The following is a 22,761-nucleotide window of genomic DNA, read 5'->3' as shown; positions in this document are numbered from 1 at the left end:
CCTACTTATGAGTGAGCTGTAATGTTTGTCTATGTCCAGCTTGTTTCTCTTAAGGTAATTAACTCCAGTTCCACCTGTGTTGCTGCAAAATAAGTGATCTCATTTTTTATGGCTGAATAATATTCCATTGTTCCTATGTACCACATTTTATTTAATCTGTTGATGGATACCTAAGTTGAGTCCATTTTTGCTATTGTGAATAGTGCTACAATAAATATGTAAGTGCAGGTTATCTGTTTGATAGAAATATGTATCAACAACTGTGGCCACATGAAACTCAATAGGTCACTAAGCCTTATTTCTTCAGTCTAACAAACTTCATACCTTTTGATCAATATCTTTCCTCTTGTAACCACCTGTTTACTCTGGTTATAGGAGGTAATTTTTTTAGATTACACATGTAAATGAAATTGTATACTATTGTCTTTCTGTGATTGGCTTATTTTACTCAGCATGTCTTCTGGTTCATTCTATGTTGTCACAAATGACAAAATTTCCTTTTTCAAGTCTGTATGGTATTCCTATAGAGTATTTCTACACACACACACACACACACACACACACACACACACACGCCACATTTATCTATTGGTCACTTAGGTTGTTTCCATATCTTATCTACTATTTATAAATAATGCTGAAATAAACATGAACATATAGGTATCTCTCTGGCATACTGATTTCAATTCCTCTTGATATGGTAGTTTTAGTTTTCTGAGTGACCTCCCTACTATTTCCCAAAATGGTTGTGCTGATTTACATTACCACCAGCAGTATACAAGGGTTTTCTTTTCTTCACATGGACACTATTACTTATTTGATAATGGCTATTCTAACAGGTGTGAGGTGTCTCATTGCAGTTTTAATTTGCATTTCTCTGATGATTAGAAATGTTAAGCATTTTTTTTTTTCACATAGGTGTTAAAAATGTGTTATGTTCCTTTGAGAAATGCTTCTCAGGTCCATTGCCCATTTTTCAATTGAGTTTGTTTTGCTATTGAGTTGTTTGAATTCCTTATGCAGATATTAGCTTCTTATCAAATATATGGTTTGTGAGTATTTTCTCCCAATCCATAACTTGTCTTCTCACTCTTAACTGTTTTCTTTGCTACACAGCAGCTTTTTAGTTTCATGCAATCCCATTTGTCTGTTTTTGGCTTTGGCTGCATCTTTTTTTTCTTTTTGATCCATTTTTTAACTGATTCTTGTTTTAGGCCTTTATCACTACAAATTTCCCACTCGGAACTGCTTTTCCTGCATCCCACAAGTTTGGGTATGTTGTGTTTCCATTTTCATTTTTCTTTGAAATTTTAGTTTTCCTTTTAATTTATTCTTTGATCTGTTTTTTTGTTTAGGGATATGTTGATTTCTACCCATTAATGAGTTTTCCAAAATTCTCCCTGTTATTGATTTCTAGTCTCATGACACTGTGGTCAGCAAAGATACTCAGTACAACTTTAATACTGAATTTGTTAAGACTTGTTTTTTGGCATAACATACGATCTATCCTGAAGAATATTGAGTATGCTTAAGAAAAATAATGTGTATTCCTTTACTATTGGATGGAATATTCTGTAACTACCTGTTAAGTTCACTTTGTCTAAAGTGTTAAGTCCAGTGTTTCCTTATTAATATTCTGTCTAGATGATCTGCCCAAACTTGAAAATGGGGTACTGAAGTCTCTTACTGTATAGCAGTCTATGTCTCCTTTCAGATCTATTAATATTAGTTTTATATATTTAGATACTTCAATTTTGAGTACATATATATTTACAACTGTTATAACTTATTGATGATTAACACCTTTATCATTATATGATGACTTTGTCTCTTTTTACAGTTTTTTACTTAGTCTATTTTGTCTGATACAAGTATAGCTACCCACACCCTCTTTTGGTTTTCAGTTGTATATCTTTTTTCAACTCTTCGTTTTTAGGGGATAGGTGTGTTCTTAGAAGTGAAGTGAGTCTCTTGTGGACAGCATATAGTTTTTTGTTATTTTATCCATTAAGCTAGTCAGTGTCTTCTGGAAAATTTAATAATTTACAATCAAAGTAATTATTGATAGGTAAGAACTTTCTAGTGCCATTTTGTTATTATTGTTAATTTGTACCTTGTTTGTTCCTCTCTTTATCTCTTGCTGTCTTCTTGTGTGGCATGCTGACTTTCTGTAATGATTTGAATCCTTTGTTTTTTTATTTTGTGTATCTAATAAGTATTTTTGTTCTGTGTTTATCATGAGGCTTACATAAAATATCTTACAATTATAACAGGCTGTTTTAAGCCAATAATTATTTAATTTGATTACTTCAAAAACTACATTTTACTCCCATAATTTGTTTTGAAGAAATTATTTTGTATCTTTCATGGTTTGTTTCTCAGCACATTTTTGTAGCTACCATTAACCCTTGAACAGCATGGATTTTGAACAGCTTGGGTCCACTTGTACATAGATTTTCTTCCACCTTTGCCATTCTGAGATAGCAAGATAAACTCTTCTTCCTCAGCCTACTCAGTGTAAGAAAAATGAGGATGAAGACCTTTATGAGGATACATTTCCACTTTATACTAACTATATTTTATGATTTTTGTAACATTTGTCTCCAGCTTTCTTATAATCAGTATATGATATATGTATAATTACAAATGTTATATAAATATAAATTATATTACCTATTTTGTATTTATATAACATATAAAATATGTGTTAACTGACAATGTTATCAGTAAGGCTTCCAGTGAATAGTAGGCTATTAGTGGTTAAGCTTTTAGGGAGTCCAAAGTTGTATGTGGATTTCATACTGTGGGGTGGGGATTAGCATCCCTTACCTTTGCTTTGTTCAGGTGTCAAGTATATATATATATATGTTTTTAGTACTTTTGTCTTCCAACAGTTATACTAACTACTCATGACAGTTCATTTTCACATCACAAGAGTGTTCTAAGTTAAACTATATACTTTTACCAGAGAGTTTTATATTTTTGCATATTTTCATGATGCTACATAGTGAACATTTCTTTTGATGTGAATGGCTCCTTTTAGCATTTTTTTGTAAGATGGGTGTAGTGGTAATAAATTCCCTTAGCTTTCACTTGTTTGAGAAAGTTATCTCCCCTTCATTTTTGAAGGATAGAATTTCTCTGTATGGTATTTTGGGTTGGCAAGTTTTAAAATTTAGCTTTTTAAATATATTATTCCATGCCTTTATAGCCTTCATGGTTTCTGGGGAAAATAAAACCCCTTCTTATACTCTTAAGCAAGTCCCCTTGTTTGTAACAAGTTGCCTTTTGCCACTTTTCATATTCTCTAACTATGACAATTATAATGTATCTTGGTGTCACCATCCTGTTAGGTGTGTCCATTGAGGTTTCTGGATCTGGATTTCTATTTCCTTCCCAGATTTAGGGAGTTTTATGCCATTATTTTTTTGGAACTGTTTTATGTATCTTCTCTCTCTTATCCCCGTTACTCATCATTAATGCATGTATTATTCTGCTTGATAGTGTCCCATATCTCTCTTAGGCTGTCTTCTCCTTTTTCAGCTTTTTTTCATTTTGTTTCTCATATTGGATAACTTCCAATGACTGTCTTCAAGTTTGCTAATCTTTTCTTCTGTGTTATTTAATCTATTGTTGAACTCCTCTATTAAATTTGGGATTTCAGATATATTCTTCAGCTTGATTACTTCCATGTGGTACTTTTTAAGTATTTTCTATCCCTTGTTGACATTCATAGTCTGTACATATGGTGTTCTCCTTACTTCAATGAGTATCTTTATTACTGTCCTTTTGAATTCCTTGTTGGGTAAATTCCATATCTATATTTCATTAGGATCGGCTTCTAGAGTTTTGTCTTCTTCTTTAGTCTGAAACACATTTCTTGATTCTTCATGCTGTGTTGGTTTCTGTGCCATACATAAAAGATCCACATCTCCCAGTCTCATTAGACTTACCTTATGCCAGAGATGTTCCCCTCAATCAGCCATCCAGAGATTCTATATGCCTCTAAACTCTTCGTGCTTTCCCAACCTCCTGCTTTTATTCTTAGTGACCGTCAAGCAATAAGTTTCAAGTCATTTCACTGAGAAAGGTGAGGTAGAAGCCAGTCTTTTGGGATGTGGGTGGAGAGGATATTGTATTAGATGTGTATTCCCATTCCTTCTTTCCTTGCAGAGGAGCTGAGAATCAGTTTATCTCCCCCTTGTTCTGCCCTACACCAACAAGATGGCCTGTGATGCGTGTATTCTTGATCAAATTGTTCAGTTTGGGCCCGAAGAGATAGCTACTGAATACCTGCAAGTTGAAAAGTCCGCTTTTTGTTCTCTGTGGTCTAGGGAGACTCAGGAGTGCAGAGCTCTGTCAATTACCAGAACTAGGTAATTTAGGAGCCATTTCCTCAGGTGAAGGCTGTAAAAACTAGTCTGCTCAATGAAGGCAGAAACTACCTGGAGGAAGTGCCTGCAGATCTAGATTTATTGCTGTAGAAAGCCAGGGAAGAACGTATAGGGAGTTTCTACCCTCCTGTTAAAGCAAGGAGGTCTTTACCTCTCCTAGCATGGGGAAACTTTTTGTCTGAAATTATCACTGAAGCAAATCAGGAAGATGCAAGGATTGCCCTATTTTTGCATTCAGGCCTGAAGAGGTCCTCCAGCCTCCCTCTAATAGGAGATTGAAGGAATTTATCTCGGGAGCAAGCCAGAAGAGAAGGCATAAGATGTTCTGTTTCTCCCATTAAGGCTCCAAGAGGTTTATTTTTTATTTGCTGTATAGGCTCTTAGATAGTGGCTTATTACAGGCCAGAACCACAGAGAGCTACTGAAAATGGGTGTGGCCAAATCCTTTCCAGGGACAAAGTGCAAGCTGGAGTGAGCTTGGGAGCTATAGCAGCCGAAAGTGCTCAAATAGTTCAGACCCTCTCTTTGTTCTTTGTGCTAGAGGGAAATCCTTTGACCTTCCCCTAACTGTCCTCCAGCATGGTGATCTAAGAGAGAAGCCCTTCAGCAGGGACTATACAAATTGGGCCCTATATATGTGGTACAAGCTCTTCACCCCTCAGGAAGAAGCTGGGAGTGAAGGTTTCCTTCCCAATTATAAGGCACTGGTACACAGGGTGTGGTTACTGCACAAGTGTATCTGCTTTTTAAAAAAACGCATCTTGATGTAGTTATTTTCTCAGTCATATGGTAAGCAGGAATATTTCAACTGGATGCTGGCTTTCTTTTGGAGAGAATTGAGCCATGTGTAGGAGGTTACATACAGTCTCTGGAAGGAGGGACAGTAAGGAGCCTACTTTTCTGCTATGTTGCTGACATCCCTTAGTGAGAATGTAAATGTCAGTTTAGCTGGGTTAGCTATCCAGGACACCAATCAGTACAGGTGTTGGAGAACATGCTCAAAATGTGAAATGAAGGGCATTGCATTTCTAGAAACTTCTTGAAGATTTTTCTGTATGTAGTTAGATGAAGCACTGTAGCCTTTTAAGTTGGCAAAGTGGGGTAGGGAGCCCTCAGAAATTTCCTACCCCATCTTGGCCTATAGTCATTTAACATACAACAGACATTAGACTCAAATGTTTTAAAAAATTGTAGAGCTTTTATTTTCAAAGTGAACTATGCCACTATAACTATCAAATAATATATCATTTGTTTGTCTACTCCCAATTCTGGGCTCATTGTCACATCTGATTAAATGCTAACCAAATACGGGAGAATATTGGGTTGAGAGGGAGCAAATACACTTGCCTCAAACAACCACAGATTTTAGCTTGTTGCTGATCTGTATCATTATAAAAATTGAATGTTTAAAACAACTTAGGACATAGTAAGAACTTCATTCAATAAATGCAACTTTCAAAATTGTTATTCGACCAATTTGTCTGTGTAAGGGAACTTTGTAAAATAGTACTGAAAGAGACACAGATTTAGGAGGGACTATGGAAGCCTTCAATACCAGACCAATGAATGAAGGCAAAGGAAGATACTGAAATGAGATTTTGAAATGTCTTTGCGTTGAAAACTTCAGCTTTACATGTAGCCTACTATTTACTAGCTTTGTTGTCTTGAGTGAAATATTAACCTCACTCTGTTTCCTAGTCTACAATATTAAAATACTACTAAACTTACTGTAGTACCCATTGGGAATTAGATGGCCATAAAATGTGGGAGAAACCAAAATGAGGGCCGTTAGGAAGGTAAGGGATAATAAAAAAATAAACAGGAGCAACTCTTACATTTGGAAAGATTTCCAAGGAAAGTCACTACAGAGAATAGTGAAATACTGATGTACAAGCATATCTTCCTCCTTCTCTCTACCTTTCTTCATTTTTTCTTGTTTCTTAATATCGGGAGAAGTATTATTTATAGATGAGAAGCCCCCAGCGCAGTTCATTGAAAAGATCAAGCCAATGTGATAGTAAGTACAAATGCCACTAGAAATAGGCCCTTTTGCTGAGATTATGCTTTCTTCCTTTATATACAGACCACAGTGTAGACATTATAAGCCATCAGATAAAGAATTTTTTTCCTATTTGGGATATTCTTTTAATATTTTAGATTCTTGCCTTCAAATTGATTCTAAATTTCTGTTACCGAGGTAGTTGCTGAATTCATTTCTCCACTAATGAATATACATACTAGATACTGCTAATTCTGATTAGAAAAACAAACCGCTGGTAAATGCAACCAAGTAGAAAGCTCTTTTAAGATGCTGCGGCAGGAATTTGTTTCTACTGAAGCCCCTCTCAGAGAAATGTGCTTCTCTAAGTTATGAATTAGGTAGATTTGAGTGATATGGTGATACTTGGAAAAGTTAATTCTATTATAAAAATAGCCACAAATCAATATCTTTTTGCTACTTGATTACTTTTTCATACCTGTTTCTAAAATATATGAATTACATACCAGATATACTTTTACAATTATCAAGAACGTGGTAATGTCTAATTGTTAAATCATCAGAAATATTTTTTCTATCCCCCTGCTTTCTTTGACACTCATTCTCCTCACCTCTGGATAATAAACAGGTAGTTTTTGATACAAATAATTGATAGGAGGTGATAGGAGGTCTTCGTAGTGCATCTTTTACAATTATTCCTCCCTGACAACTATGAATAAGCTTTCTATGGTTTTTTTTTTTTTTTTTTTTTTTTAAATTTTGGAGACTGCTGTCGCCCAGGCTGGAGTACAGTGGTGTGATCTCAGCTCACTGCAACCTCTGCCTGCCTGCCGGGTTCAAGTAATTCTCTGGCCTCAGCCTCCTGAGTAGCTGAGACTATAGGTGCATGCCACCACGCCCAGCTAATGTTTTTGTATTTTTAGTAGATACAGGGTTTCACCATGTTGGTCAGGCTGGTCTGGAACTCCTGACCTTGTGATCTGCCCACCTCGGCCTCCCAAAGTCCTGGAATTACAAGTGTGAGCCACTGCACCCGGCCTACTGTTTCTATATTCAAAAGGAAAATGTTCTAAGTTTTATGCATCTGTAAACAAGGAATGTGTGAGACTCTTTGATGATTTGGGATAATTTCCATTTTAATCAAATGGCATAAACTATTAATGTTTAGTCTTAAATTTATAATAACATATTAAATAGCAAGACTGCTATCTGAGAAAACCTTGTTGCTGGTCGCCTTGAAATTGTATTACAAGATAACAGAGTGGTAGTTTTGGCTTTGTCTGTCATATCTTAAAGTTTTATTTTCATTTCTATTTTAAAATAATAAACCATTTCTATTATATAGAGATAAACCATATTATATATTTTTGCTTAATTGCTAAAACATGCATTTTTATTCTTATATTCTGCTTATTTGAAAAACATAAGTTGGTAAGTCATTTTTCTAAGTCAACATGGAACAGTCAAGTACAGATTAATAGTGGTTTCATCAAACCAGAAAGCATAAAAACATTTTTCCCCTAACTTCGAACAGAGCCACACTTACGTCAAATTGAGAAAATACTTTTGCTAATAAAGGGCTCCCAGTGTACTTTCCTCTTTCATTTTCTCCATCTTACAAGTGGAATAATGTTGACTACGTAAAATTTAAAGATTAAGGAAAGTATACATAGCACTTAGCACATTGCCTAGCATAGCATGGGTGTTCACAAAACTATGTTTTTTAAAAAATAATTACATATAACTATAAATAAAAATAAATTTTGAATCCACAAACTAGAATGCATTTCCCTAAACAACCACTCATTTCTGGCTATACATTTTTTTTTTTTACCATACATTTATTGAGCATGCATCTTACTGGGCATTAGGGCAGGCCAGACAATCTGTTGAGCGTGAGGAATACAAAAGCTAAGCATGGGACTTGGCATCATAGATCTTGCATTGGTTTATCACATAACAGTATGCAATTTTCAGCATGCTTTTGTAGGCAAGTTGCTTTAATATCTTATATAATAACTGTTTGGAAAACTACAATTATTAGTATATAAACACCTCAGTGGTAGAACAGAAATAATGCCATGTGTAAATTGTGGGTTTTTTGCTTATTTCTGTAAGTCAGCTTTTTATGTTGCTCATAAAATGAGGAAATAAAATCTTGATTTATCTCAAATAAATATGATTTTGTGCACAAATCATAGTTCGATACCCATTATCTTTTCCAAATTTGCTTAATGAACAAACACACAAAACTTGAAACCTGTAAACAAAATGGTCTTACTTTAAGCTCAGCAATTACATAAGCAGAGCAATAGCCACAAAAATGTTATCCTCCTTTCATGTAAAAATAAGCACATAAAATGCCAAGTTAGCCCAGCAGCCTATTAATAACCAACATGGGTTGGTAATAAAGCATTCTTCCAGTGCTGAGATTTAAAAAAAAAAAAATGCATATCACAGAACAATATAAGCACAGTGGAGGATTTGGTAGGCTACTGAAATGCATCAATTTGAGCTCCTGAAATGAAGAATCACTTTGGAAATGCAAATGAAATAAAAAGCAAGACAAAAAATAAAAAACACACACCAATATTATTCCCTTAAGGCTGTAAAACAAGGACATTATGCATTGTACCTAAAGCAATGACTGTCTCCACATGAAGCAAATCTTATTTTAACCTGTCTAAATAAGAGAAATTGTTTTCCTATTCATATAAATATTTTTTCTGGGTTTTACAATATGTAATTCAATAGGAAACAGAAGCTTATTATCCATCCTTCTCTTGCAAGGAGGTCTGTGTTTCTTCATTCTTTATTCCGATGACTGTGTCATTGACATCATCAATAAACACTTATCATTAAGCCAACAAAATTATAGTTGTAAGGTTAAAAATTGCATCGTTACACATGGATTCCTCAATTGAAAGAGTTTAAAGTTGTTCATATCCCATGAATGTTTCCAGAACTCTGGCAAATAACACTGTCAGCCATTTACCAAGGGACCCATATTCATTGCCTTTGTGCCAGGTATTGGGTTTGATGTGAAAACAAATCAAATTCACGATCTATTGGTGAAGATGGATGTTCAATAATATGAAATGTTAAAATCTATAAGGAAGTTCTTTCAGAGGAGTATCTGATTCCAGAGGATGTAACAATAGCCTTCTAAATGTATGAGCCTCACAATCATGAAAAATCACAGGATTTCCTAAACAAAAATCCTGTTTGTGAAAGTAAATAGGAAAAGGAATGCTATAAGACCTTGGAGAAGAACTAACCAAGGTTAATGAAATAGCAAGAGTAAATATTGCGTGAATTTCTTTGGACTTTTGGTTCTGAAACATTCCCTTAAAAATCACATTGAAATATTTTATCGGTGTAGCTTTGAATATATCACGTAACAGAGACATTTTTATCTTCCCTAATCTATTAACATTGTTTTTCCATAAACTTTTGCTGCTCTTCACACAGACAAGGAAAGTATGAACAATCTTGCGCCCAGATCTATTTCTCCCACTTGGTATTTGACAAAAAATTTTCTTTAGATGAAAAATAAATTGAAGTCATTAATAACCTTACTGAGTATATCTTGAGTGGTGGTAGGTTAATCGTAAAGAGCCTCACAATAGCACCCTTGGCATCCTTCTCTATCTTTTAATAAAAGCCTGTATTCTTGAGATACCAATAGTCCACTTTTCCGAAACCCGAGTCAGAGCATTTTCCAAGCAGAGGGAGAACAAGGTGTGGCTCCAGGGCACTTATACAACGAGATCCCATATAGAGGTTTCTCATTTAGCTGCTCTTTCTCTGCGAAACCCCTCTTATTTTAAAGGGAGTTGTTACTAACTACAAAACAGAAATATGGGATACCAAAAACAGTAAGTAATATTTAGAGAAATCTTGCAAATTCTTACATTCATTGGCCATGCCTTACCTAGGTGTTCCAAAAAGTGGTTGAGTGGATGATCTCTATTCACAAATGCTTTCTTCCTCCAATTCTTTAATTAGAAATGGAGGAAGAACTCTTACCTCCTCCTAATGTGTAGCTGATTATTTATCTGACTATGGCCAAAGACGAAATTCAGCTTTCTAACAGAAGTCAGCTTTCGGCCTAACATCTTTAAGGATCAGATATGAAGTAGAAGACTGTTTTACCTTTTTTTTGTCACAGAGGTGAACTCTGAGTAAAGGGAAGTGTGGTGGTTCATAGAGAAAAGGATGCCTAAACAGCATGTATGTTTGAATTTTGTGATGGACTTTATTCCTACATAAAGCAGCCAACAAAAGCACTAATGAGGCCCCTTATTAAAACCTGTTTGTTAATTTTATGCATCCCAATCACACACTGTTATCAAGAGTCATTTCCAATGATGAAAATGACAGCAGCTTTAGGACACAATCTAGGGTAACAACGGTATGTACTTGAACTAACATTCCAAGGCCACCTTTCTTTTTAAATGAAAAAGAATCTCACTCTGTTGCCGAAGCTGGAGAGGAGTGGTGCAATCATCACTCACTGCAACCTCGAATGCCTGGGCTCAAATGGTGCTCCCAGCTGGCTCTCTGAAAGTCCTGGGATTACAGGTGTGAGAGACTTTGCCCAACCCTCAATGCCATCTTTATTTTCTGTCTTCTACTGCCCCTTTTCCTCTCTAACTCATCAATCCCTCAATTCTCTTTACCTCTTTTCTCCTAAGACTTCTGCTGTGCACTGTGAACACTCTTCAGACTTTGTAAATCAAAATTCTTCAGCCACTGCTGCCTCTGTCACTACTACTTTCACCATTTTTTTACCATTGCAGCTACAGCACCAACCATGGTCATCTCTGTAGCTTCTAGTGCCTCTGTGGGGTCCCTCCTCCCAGCTTGCTTCTTCCACATCCAGAATGCCTTTTTCAACTCTGCTACAACTTTCTTCTCAACTGTGGGCTCACTGTCATTTTGGTTAAGATCCATGATACTACCAACCACAGGGCACTAAGAACAACTTCTCATTCACGTCAGAACTTTTCTCAACCTAGATTTCAGACATTCACAAAATTCAAATTTTAAAATTGAAGTAATTATGTAAAAAGTATTTCATGGAAAAGGATGCCTTAATTTAATAGTGGAATAATTTCAAACTAAATTATCTTTGCTAATTTTCTTTTCCTTTGTGTTTACCTAGAAAAATAACCAATATAATGTGACTATTTTCATTTAAAAAATTTTTTAAAACTTAATTTCTTGCACCTAAAAACACCATATTCATTGACTACCTACTTTGCACAAGGCAGGATACCTACATGAGAAATAATTAGGTCTAGCATTCCAAAAATCTTAGAAACAAGAAAAGATAAGTATATTTGAAACACCATATGTATAAATATCACACATATATTAATACCCTTCTATCTACAAATTGTCTCTTTACCCAACTCTCCACCTTACAACCTATTAACAGAACGTTTGTGGGATTAATTTAGATTGGTTTTAAATGACAACAGTATACACAACACAAAAATCCACATTTCCTAAAAGCAATTCAAAGTCCTTCCTGAAATCTGTGGTTTAAAAAATGTAAGTAGTATAGATAACCCTTAGATATTCAATAATCCTAATGAAATATTCAAAAATTTCTTCCAGTCCTCGAGGAATTTTGTTCTCAAATGATATTTAGGGCCTCCTTTCTGAATGCTATCCTAGTTGTGTCTATTTCGCATCTAATTCACTTAAAATGTCTCTTTGTGGATTTTATTCCCACCAAGTTAGTTTCAGTGGCCTACTTGCCTTTATTATTATTATGATAGGGTCAGAGAGCCAGTTTTGAACTTCTGTTCTTACTATTTTCTAGGCAATGTCAAGCTGAGTTGAAATCATTTTTTTTTTCCGCCAGACATCACAGGTTATAAAACTAAACAGTGAATATCTTAGACATGGAAATACTTCTCGCATCTCACTCCTTTGTTGCAAATCACATTAAGTCTATGCATTTTTAAATAAATGAATAAACCTATATTCTTTTTTCTTTGAGAAATTTAGAATGAGCACATGTGTGCTTTTTTGAAAATTTATTTTCCATTTCTATTATTCAGGCATCAAACTTAACCCATCTGGTATTTCAAATTTATCTTCAAAGGGGTGAAGGGTGATAATAATTATAATTTATAATTTTCATTGCTGAATTCTGCAATTTCTATCTGTGACACACTTAGAAATCATTGATTAATCATCTCAATGCTTTTATGAAATGAATATTATCTCTATAGTTACATGATTTAAAAATGAAGAAACTTACTTTTTTAACCAGTGAACCTGAGTGTAACGTAGTTTGAGGAGGATTAAATCACTGTCAGGGAATATATTTTACTATGTGAATTTGACGGTATAAAGCAATGAATTTGTTAGTGTATAGCATTAATGTAGATTATTTTAAAATTACCTTAGTACAAAGTGAAAATCATAAATATTTTAGGACCAATACAGAAAAAAATTTCAGTGTCAATTTCTTAAAAGAGGCGATGGGATTATGAAGGTTTGCAACCTATGTCTTTATAAGCTTATTAGCCTAAAAATAATCAAATATGATAAGTCTTTTTAAATTTAGTGTATTTATATTTGGCATTGAAAAATTTTTGTGAGAATTTGTGTTAAAAACAGCCATTTTTCACTAAGTGCCAAGGAAATATAAGTGAATGAAATAAGTAGTTAATCACAATTATCTTTCTCTTGTCTCCCTAGAACACCAGTGTACATGTGTACTTTCCAATTGAGTGTTAAGCTTACTAAGAGTCAGTTTTCTTTGATCTCAGACTCATGTATGAAAGTTGCACTTCATGTTGTAGTTACATAATTTAAATATTTATAAACTAATCAGTATAAATATTTTGCTTCATGATAACTATTATGAATGCTTTGAGAAATCCTCAAAAAGGAGAGATGTAAACAAAATTATGCTGTCATTAGTTGGAGGTGGACCAATTATGAAAGACTAAGAATTATAAAAAATACCTAGATATTTACCCTTGGATTGTATCATTAGCATTGGCAAGTTCCCACTGCACCATAGAGTAAAACCAAACTCAGAAGTCGTTTGTGTTTGTTACACAAGCATGGTTTCTGCAGAAAAAGTAAAAGCAAAAGCAAAAACAGTCCTGATGCTTTTATCAAATCAGTGTGCATACTACACATTTGTTATAAAATAAAATTTAAGGTATTTGTATGTCACTTTTAATGATTCCACATTTAAGCTGATGCTTTTGATTAGTCAACCAAAGACACGTCCCCCTGCTCACAACAGAAATGAAATTTTTCTACTCCAATATCTTCAACTGTGAGAAAATTAACCATACAAGGAGGTAATTTTTCTTAGAATTTGGAAAACATGGATGTACCTCCTTTAACTTGATGAGATTCAGCCTCTTTCACATGATTAAAAGGGAATCTATAAGATCAATAGTGAAATCTCATTCTAGGCAAGAAGAAACCTTTAAGTTCATCAGTCAAAAATCTTTTTATTTCCATTTTTGTTTGCACTTATCTTTGTCAGTACCTCCTTCATCACAACTGAATGCTGTCTTAGTCTGAGTTGTGTTATTATAATAGAATACCTGAGACTGAATCATTTATGAAGGAGTTTACTTGGTTTACAATCCTGGAGGCTGGGAAGTCCAAGACCAGGCAGCCTCTCTAGTGAAAGTCTAGTGCTACTCAACTTATGGCAGAAAGCCCACACAAAAAAGGTATGCAGGAGAGGCTGGGTTTGTTTATATCAAGATACGCTCTCAGGAACTAATCCATTCCCTCAAGAGTATAACTTGCTCACTCCTGAAAGATGGCATTTATCTATTCATGGGGATGGTGCACCCATGATTCAACCACCTTCCACTAGGCGCCACCTTCCAATACTGTCATATTGAGAATCAGAATTTCAACATGCGTTTTGGTGAGGACAAAGCACATCCAAACATAGCAGATATCCAGAACCATTTTGTCTCTCATTCAAATACCTCACTTATATTTTAACTCCTTTTTATTACCTTATTGGAACTCAGCAGAGGGCTTGGCTAGTTATGCTCATATGTTAAGAAGATTGACTACTGTAGGAAAAGAACATTGACCCATGAGCATAAAATTAAGTTCTTTTCTTGCCCCTCTCTCTTATCAACATGAACCCTGAGAAACCACTTTGAGACTTCAGTTACTTTATTTGTAACATTAGAGAGTAAATTTAGAATTGTGACAGTTCACAATATGCCAGAAACTTGAAATTTTTGGCGTTGTCTTATTTAATTCCTATAAAATGTGAATTATAACACTAATAAAATGCAAATATTATCACTATTTTCCATGTGAACTGAGGCTTATAAGAGAGGGGCAGGCATGAGAGGAAAAACCTAGGTCTTCCTGAACATTAAATTCAACAGGATCATGTGAAACCTTAGTTGTATTAAGAATAAAATAATGTTATTTTTTCTAAACGAACTTGGCTTGCTGACTGAATGATGTAAACAGTCTGAATATTTGCTTAGCCATTTACGTACCTTGTCAGATGAGTTTAAGATGAAGCCCAAGCAAAAGCACAGCACAGTAAATCTACAACAGGACAGATAAGAGAGAGACTCATTTCCCATTTTGCAGCATTTATAAAGTGAGTTTCAGGTGAGTCACTTCTTCTCTGTGAGCTTCCTGATACATTTTCAATATATATATATTTGTTCATATTCTAATAAAAGCAAACACCATTTCTGGATCAGGGACAGACTATTATTATTTATAACACCAACCACATTTGTTTTCCACACCTGATATCCCCCCCTCAGGGCAATGCAAAGAAATCAGATATATCTTATGCATAATAAAGTTTTTTATTTTTCACTTTTTTTTGCCACAAGAGACGAATTTCAAAATTATAAATGTGGAACTTTATATCAGCTCCATGCTGCCCTCTCATCTGCCACCCTCCAGAGAAAGAGAGAAACTTTATCTTCCTAAACAAAGTCTTTGGGAAGAAAAGGCAAGCATTTGGTTCCAGAGGCAATAGGTTTTATTATCCTTTGAACAAAAACAAATGGTTCTATCATAAAGGAATCAAGCATCTCTGGCTCTAAGGCCCTTAGAATGAGAAACAAATGGATCAGGAAAAATATTTAGAGTATTATTTATAAATTATATTTATAGCATGTCATTTTTGTTTGCTCAGAAAATCCTAACTATACAGCAATATAAAAGTATTCATATTGCTTCTAAACACTTAGTATCCTCCTATATAAATAAGAGTGTTGCTATACGAAGTCCCCAAATTCCATCCATTTATAACATTTTTATGGAAGTGATAGTTTCATTAAGAAAAAAAACATGGCCAGAAACAACTTGAGACATCTGACAAAATAGCAAGCTGGAAAAAACACTGACTTAGGTGTTATTATGTCTGTGATCTGGGACAAACCACTTAAACTGTGTTAGCTTCGATGTTCTCACGGGTTAAATTAATAGCTTGGACTACAAAGGAGCTAATATTTTCTTAATAAACTTATTTTTGAGTCACAAGTAGATATTTGTGTTTTAAAGATATATATATATAGATAGATATAGATAGATATAGATAGATATATACATACACATATATAAAAATGGAGCTATCTATCTATGCATACCCATTTCCAGTCTCAAATTTGCATCAGTGACTTTATTGGCCAGATCTACAGTTGCTATGTGAAGTAATATTTAAGTCACGTAATTCATGCCAAAAATCTACTTTGCATTATCATAGTTCACACCAGGTATTAGTTTTCTTTATTTTCCCAAGAGAAACTGATAAAAAGAAGACTGTTTTGCACAGCGGCTCTGACACTTTAGGGTGCATCAGAATCACCTGGAAAGCTTGCTGCTCTTGTGCCTTCCCCAGAGTTTCTTATTCAGTATATCTGGAATTGAAACCTAGAACCTGTCGTTTTAAAAAGTTATCAGGTGATATTAATGCTGCTAGCCCATGAACCACTGATCTAAAGATCTATTTAAGAACCACTGATCTAAAGAATGTTTCTGAACCTTTCATGTAGAGGAATCACTTGGGGATCTCAAAAACAGGCATATTCTGATCCATTAGGTCAGGGTGGGGCTTGCCGTTCTGCATTTGAAACAAGCTTCCAGGTGATACTGCTTCTCATCTTCCACAGATCATACACTTCAATACAAATGACCACCACAGGCATCCCCTAAGAGCTGTTAATATGTAAAATTGAAACATACTTGTACAAATATGGTGCCTATAGTTAAGAATACTGTATTGTATACTTGAAATTTGCTATGAGAGTACTGTAGATCTTAAGTGTTCTCATTCATACCCCTGCAAAAAGGTAATTATGTGAGGTGATAGACACGTTAACTTGGTCATGGCAATTATTTCACAATAAATACTTAAATCATCACATTGCACACTTTAAATACATACAATTGTGTTTTCAGTTGTACCTCAAGGCTGAAAAAATCCTTAATTGTACAAACACATATTGATTGCCTACTATGTATCACACACTATAAACACTGCCAGTGACCAGAATTGAATTAGACCTTGCCCAATGAGGTTTAGAGCAGATATCAGAAAATTAAACATATGTTAAAAATGCAATGATAAAGGCATAACGAAAAAGGGCTACAGAAGACAAATAATGAACTAATTAGTTCTGACAAGAAGGGGGTGATGTTTGGGAGCAACACAGAAGGCAGGACTTAGAGAAATACAGATATGATATATTTTACCTAAAAAGGCTCAGAAAAAGTAAACCTAAGGTGCAACATGAGAAACTTTCTTGAGTAAACACATACGCTAGAGTAGGCCAAAAAAAAAAAAAAAAATCACCACTCTATATAGTTAAAGCAAACAAGCAACCATTTCCACTTTAAAAGGACCTGAATTTAGCTAACCAAATAAACAGACATGCTAAGCCTCACTTTCAAAATAAATAAACAAGTGACTAAAATTAGTCCATAGGATATCAGGTAAAGTAAACAATGCTTCAAAAAATTATTCAGATACCCAAGGATTTACGTTTATGCCAATACCACTTAGGCTAAAGCAAACAAAACCTAACAGTTTTTTTTTTAACAGATTTTAGGAAAAAAGGCTCCTCTGAGCTGCCTGGACCAAATTTAAAACCTCACCATAGCTCTGGTTCACAAAAAATAAATCTGTGCCTCCAAACATTCTCTGGCCTGATAGGTGAACTTCAGCCTCAGGCTGCTGGAGATGGTTGAGTCCTGCATAATCAAGAGTCTTGTGAGAAAGTATTTTCTTCTGATGCAAGAGAAAGTGTAAACACCCTCAAGTGTTCAGTTACCTGTCTTTGTGGACAACAGAAAATTAAAACATAACAAAACTTTGCTTTTTTTCTATACAGAGAAACAACTAATGAATTAAAATTAAACAGATGCAAATCATTAGACATAATTGAGCCAACACAAAATGGGTTCTGGTAGAAATTTATGGCATTTTTTACAGAATGAAATTGAAAAGAATAAAGATACCATTGTGTATGAGGAATTTTTGAAAACTATTGCTGTTTAGAGGAGGAAATGAAAATAAGGCTGTAACATCTTCTCAGTGTCATCTGTTAAGAGAATTGACCTTTAACTCATGGCAGGTGAGAAATGGCTGAGACTCAGGCTAAGACACTTCTAAACACACACACACATCTTCTCCTTGCTACTCTGGGTTTAACCTCAACCCCAGACCTCATTTTAGAAAGTCAAGAGACAACAGCCAGAAGCAAGCAAACAAATGTGTAGAGAGTTAAAGAGTAGAGTTTTCTGTCTCTTCTGATGGAGAGTTTTGAATTTATATTCAAGAGCATGATTTCCACAGAGAGGGAAACACACCCACCATCTACTAATGAGCGTAACTGGGGGCATGAATGCCAGAGAGCCAGCTTATTTTGTTACAGGAATCATTTGGACTTGGTGCTGTCAATTCATGTCACTTAAAGCCAAACAGTGAATATAATGTTAATGTGCTCTCTCCTCTCCCATCCATGGTTATGTTCATTGCTTACTGAATACCTATTATAAATAAAGTTATGAATATGTAACCTCTGGGAAAAATTCCACAATAATATTGACCAGTTTGCAATGTAAATTACATTGCTTATAATGGAATACCATCAAATTCACAAAGCAATTGACCAGGCACTATCAATGACATCTTTCCAGTACATGCCCTCCCATCCTTGCATTATGTAACACCTTTAATGGCATGGCTCACTGCTACAATCTTGGGGCCATCACTCACCTCTTGTTTATTTACTTCATTTTAATGAATGCCAGAACTGAAGGGGATTTTATATGCCTAGGACTGAAAGTACTGTCCCTGCTTAATGGAATAATACAAAATCTGTACGATTCATGGCCCTGACTTTTAGACAGATGAAGTAGAGTGGGGAGGATGAATAGAAAATAAGTTGTTTGTTTTTTTAGAACAAAGCAAAAAACATTTTAAAAAGAAAAGACATTATATCTTTCTGTTTTGTTTTGGTTTGTTTGGAAATACCTGTTTCGATAGTTAAACATGCAGCAGTTAAAGCTCATGAAATAAAATATAAAAAAGAAAATGAATGTAAACATTTTCTGAGAACTGCTCTTTATAGATTTTAATGTGATGTTACCTTCTATTTAAGCATATGCTTGTAAGTGCACTGACTCAGAGTATATTGGATGTGTCAGAATGTGGAGTTTTAATAACTAGGAAAAAATTCTCAAATAAACTTGACTCTTAGACAAGAACAAAAATGTCATTCTTTTTGCAGCTAGATTTTAATACATCCTGGAGTGCTGGAAATCGATATCAAATCCCAGGATCCTTCTGCTGAGATATTCAAAATGTTATCTCTAATGGGAGTCATACCAGAAAAAAAGGCAGATATAACCTAGGGCCGAGCAGTTCACACAAGAGCTGGAAAGAGCTTTGCTGAAATCTAAACATACCTTGTATCTTTAAATAACAAAACATTTTCTTCATCATTTTAACAAACACTGTAACCGTTTTTCAGAACTGAAAGCCCGATATGAATGTAGATAATTTTGGAGAAATTATTTTCTCTTGTTTAGTAATTATCATTAATGAAAGAAAGATTTCTTAAATACTAATAAATCAGAGCTGAATTGACTGACCATGCATCCAAATTGCTGCATTATTCACAGTGGAATTACTCCAAAGATTAGCTGCAAATTGCCCTCTAAATTGAATTTATGGTTTCATTTTTCATAACCACTGTGTTGTGACAGATGAAAGGAATCTGAGAGGAAAATGACAGCAATGGACCCAATTTCTTAGTGCACTATCTGTAAGATAGGAGCCAAACTGCCTTTATAATTTCTTTTGGCAAGTGCAAAAACCTGGTAGGCTGAAATCCAAGATTTTGTACTCTAAGTTCCCCTCAAGGGAGGGGAAAGGTCAACATTGTATTTTTCCCAAGTGGAAACTAGTCAAATCAATATCTATGGAAGAAATTCACATGTATGATTCAATTGTTTTGTCTCTTTGATTTGATCCTCACAATGACACCATGGAATAGGTAATCACATGCCCACTTAGGAGAAAGGAAGAGTAGGGATGTGTAATCTGCCTTAGTCTGGACTTCTGGGAGGCCTATCTTCAAATCCCATGCCTAGGAGCTCCTGCCACACCCGCTCCCAGGAAGGGCTACTGCTTTGATTACCAATTCAGACCGATTAATTTGCTGTTTAGCAGGATCTCTCGTAGTTTCCTTTGCATTAAAGAAGACAAAAATTATTACAGTCCAAGTTAGAGGGAAAAGCAAATCAACTCTACAAACTGGGCATCATAAAGATGCCTAAATCTTTGATATGACTGATTTTAGACTATTAGTCTAAAAGCTCAAACAAAACAAGTGCTTCCAGATCAGAGAGACAGTAAAGGCTTGTATATGAGATAGATAACATGTTGCAATACAGAGAAGCGAAGAAAATTTTGTTAGCCTTTAAATTGGATTTGTATAGTCCGGGCCTCTTGGGTTAGAAATGATTGAAAACAAATATTGGGCTGGAGTTAGTGACAAGTGCAGTTGATGCCTTCAGGTTTATAAGACACCAGTATGTGAACATATGCTCCGTTTGTAAGACAAATGATTAGGCAGCCTCCCACAGCTTTCTGTTTCTAAAGGTTTAGAAAGTATCACCATTTTTCTTCTGTAATGGCCTTAGGAATTCTCTCCTTTATCAGACTAGCTCTTGGATAACATACAGAAACCCAGGCATTTGAGGCACAAGAGCAAATTAATGTGTAATTATTTACAAATAAGTATTTTCACCCTGCACTTGTGAATAAATAATTTATGTGATCCTTTTAGATGACAGAAGTAAAACCAGTGAGAAGTAAATTGCAAAGCTCTGGAAATCTAGCTAAATCTCCTTGCATCCTTTAACTTTTTAATCTAATAACTTTATTACTGATTTTATAATGTATCTTTTCTTGGAATATATGATTTAACTTTTTTCTCTTTTGAAGATTATTTTTAATATTTTCACTTCTTCTGGTATAACATAAACTTTCAGCTATATATGCATATTTCCACTCTAGCTAGTGCCACATGCTGACTTTATCTCACCAAACTGACCCACTTGTGTTTTTCCTTTATTTTCCGTTAAACTAAGGTGTTTACATTCAAATTTAAAGTCAAACACTACTCTTAGTTTATGACAAATGTGAAAACTGAAAGTTTACTCAATGATTCCATGTAAATGGATAATATAATACTAATTCTGTATGTCTAGAATAGCTAAATACTTTTCATTTTGCATTTTGCCCTTATATAGAAAACACAAGCCAAGGTCCATGGTACACCAGGTATTTTAGTGGAGCAAGTTCAGATATTCAACTAGCTGTGCAACTCCAGACAAGTTCCTTAATATTTCTGAGCCCTGCTATTTTTCATTAAGGATAGGGTTAGTAATGCCTACTCATAAAAATTTTGTGAGAATAAGATTAGAGAACCAACTCTTAGATCTTATACATAAGGCATATCTCAAACTTTCACATTATTTCTGAAAAGAAGGGGTTGAACTTCGCTAGTAGGCAAAAGGAAACGAGCCATGATGAAAGAGAAAAGCAATACTAAACCCAAATCAATGGCTTGAATTTTGGTTTCAAGGATGACTTTAAATGTATGAAATATAAAAACACATGTTCGAAAGAAACCCAGAGGAATAGTCACTACTTGAATAGCAGTACCCTTGGGACCTGGGTTAGGCAGACTTTCACTTTCTGTTACATATTTCTGAAATTTTTGAAGTTATTTATAATAAACATGTTACCTTCATGATCAGAATTTCTAATATTTTAAATGTATAAGGTGTATAGAATACAGTGAGTATTCAATTAATAGTTTCTTTTTTTCATCTTTCAGATTCACCAGCTATAAAAATGAAGGCATTAATTTGTTCATTCATACTTGTATTTATTGACTACCTACTACTTCTGAGCTCTTCTCAGTGCTGAGGATTCAAAAATGAAAGAAAATAGGGCTCTGTCTTCTATTTCTGTCAAGATATAGGGACAAGTAATAAGACTTCAAAAAGTACATGTAAGGAAATTTTTCAAAAGCTTTCTCTCAATCTGATTTTCAGTTGAATGCATACCACGGAGAGTTTTCCCACCTGAAAACTGGCCACCACATTCTTAAAACTGATGTTAGAAAAATATTTCAATATTCTAATTGATGTTATAAAAACATATGTGAACAAAATATAAATTATATTGTTTTGTGGGAAAAACAAGCATATGTTTGATCTGCACATAATTGCTATTTTTATAGATCAAAATGGTGAAATATCACCCCTTTTGCATGATTCAACTTAATATTCACTCTCAGGATAGTTTTAAGATAACGTTGTTCATTTATTTCTCACAAAATAAATGTATTTCTCACTTCATAAACCTAGACTTGAGTTACGTTCAAATTCTGAGCATATTTTTCCAGACAATGTTTGATAATCTGCATCAATAGGTAGGAACAGCAACACATATAAGCCAAATTTGCCCAGTCAAAAAATTCTTCACATATGGCTTTTAGATATTCACCAGAAAGTACAAGTATAGATTATTTAGTGAATGAAATTAACAAAAGGCTCTCCAACCTGTTGTTAGATGTATATCAATAACTCAAAAGCAGGATGTACAGAATGGAGAAGCCTCCACTCCTCCAGTGAATATTTCAATGATTTTGTCGTGCAAATGATTGAGGCAGAGGAAACTTTACAAAGCAAGTCACATTCTAACAAAATATCTTCCTTACGCTGTACAACATCAATGCCTCTTCATCAATATCTTAATTGAAAGAAGCAATATATGTTGAATACAACATATACTGAGAAATG

At 34.5% G+C, this 22,761-nt stretch overlaps 1 long non-coding RNA gene across 4 annotated transcripts in view; it reads right to left on the bottom strand.

Moving 5' to 3' along the window:
- Positions 1-22,761, bottom strand: part of LOC105726671 (uncharacterized) — a 424,028-nt gene that overhangs the window by 56,835 nt on the left and 344,432 nt on the right. The window contains exons 4-5 of one of the 4 annotated variants that reach the window (XR_001109608.3): positions 14,916-14,967; positions 13,396-13,491 (exon numbers count right to left, since the gene is read on the bottom strand). The exons of 2 other annotated variants lie outside the window; for them this stretch is intronic. This is a non-coding gene — a long non-coding RNA (uncharacterized LOC105726671). The remainder of the gene's footprint in view (positions 1-13,395; positions 13,492-14,915; positions 14,968-22,761) is intronic. One more of the 4 variants, XR_010341626.1, reaches the window with a different exon arrangement.

The sequence above is a fragment of the Aotus nancymaae genome, unplaced genomic scaffold (assembly GCF_030222135.1).
Source record: "Aotus nancymaae isolate 86718 unplaced genomic scaffold, 86718_ANA_hifiasm-v0.15.2.pri h1tg000009l, whole genome shotgun sequence".
NCBI classification, from domain to species: Eukaryota; Metazoa; Chordata; class Mammalia; order Primates; family Aotidae; genus Aotus; species Aotus nancymaae.
This window is presented reverse-complemented; position numbering and strand designations above follow the sequence as displayed.